The sequence below is a fragment of the Populus euphratica genome, unplaced genomic scaffold (genome assembly GCF_000495115.2).
Source record: "Populus euphratica unplaced genomic scaffold, PopEup_1.0 scaffold438.1, whole genome shotgun sequence".
Taxonomy (NCBI): Eukaryota; Viridiplantae; Streptophyta; class Magnoliopsida; order Malpighiales; family Salicaceae; genus Populus; species Populus euphratica.
Genome location: NW_011500097.1, coordinates 354,641 through 355,964, shown reverse-complemented (window position 1 = coordinate 355,964; position 1,324 = coordinate 354,641).

Genomic DNA, 1,324 nt, shown 5'->3' with positions numbered 1-1,324 from the left:
ATGACCTCAATTTTTCTCCTAAAAAGCTAAGACAATTTCTTAAAACTTTTATGATTTAAGTTCGTTCGAATTCTGACATTAACAATAGCATTTTATTCAAAAAAGAAGATAAGGATTGTCACCAAGTCAAGAGTTGGCCACCCACTCAATAATTAGTTAACGAATCAATAATTTTAAATTTTGGCCTCTAAAAGGAGGCATTTGTCATGCATTTAGGCATATGTTTTTCAGATAAAGATTATGCTCTTTATTTCTTTCTTTATATTTTTTGTAATGTTTAAGTTTTATTTCATGTTATATTTTTCTTAATCTCTTGTTTATACTTTTCATTTTCTTTACTATACTTATATTCTTATCTTGTTTATTTATGTTTCTCTTCTTCATTATGTTTAGCTAAGTTTATTATGTCAAGGTAAAAAAGGTTACACTAATGGTGTAAGAATAAGTATAGTGTAAACTCAATATGGACTTCAATGTTTAATACTAACATGTTTTGTTTTTGTTATCTTATTCACTTTTAATACTTTACTTATTAAATGGTTAATCTAGATTTATGTTGTATAACACTTGGTACAATAAATATTTGGCACTTTCATAGCCCAACTGTATGGTATAATCTATACCTGTGCTATGAAAGGAACTTGATTTATTATTAACATAAGTTTTAATCATGAATACTTGACAATATTTACAAGTATTAGCATTACTCAAATAAGATAACTAATGTAATTGATTAGTAATTAAAAGTGTATTTTTATCAAGGTTTTATATCATCATTTTACACTTGAAGTATCAATAACACCTTAATTAAAACATGTTTTGTAATACCATTTCTAATAATATAAGATATCTTTAATTGGTGGTAAATGTTCATCTTAAATGTAAACCTATCACATAAATTAAAAGATTGATTTATGAGTTAAAGTACTAAAAATAAAATGACAAAGAGATGGCTAAACTTAGAAGAGAGATGTTGGTGTAGTCCAAACTAGAACACTGTTTGGTAATTAAGTCATATCTGAAGCTGTAGATCTCAGATTTAGGTCTACTTTATATAGATAGAAATATAAGACATAGGCTTATAACTTTTATATGGAGTCCAAGATTTAAAAAGGTCATTTTCAAGTCCAAATTGTACCAACAACGAAAAAGTCTGAATCTGTCATTTAACCAAAACACTATTTAATATTCAACCTATATCTTGAGTTCTAAAAGTCCAAATGACCTCAATGTTTTTTTTCTAAAAAGCAGAGACAATTGCCTAGAACTTTCATGTAGAGGAGTGGCTCTAATTTTGACGTTATCAATGACGTTTTGGGCAGAC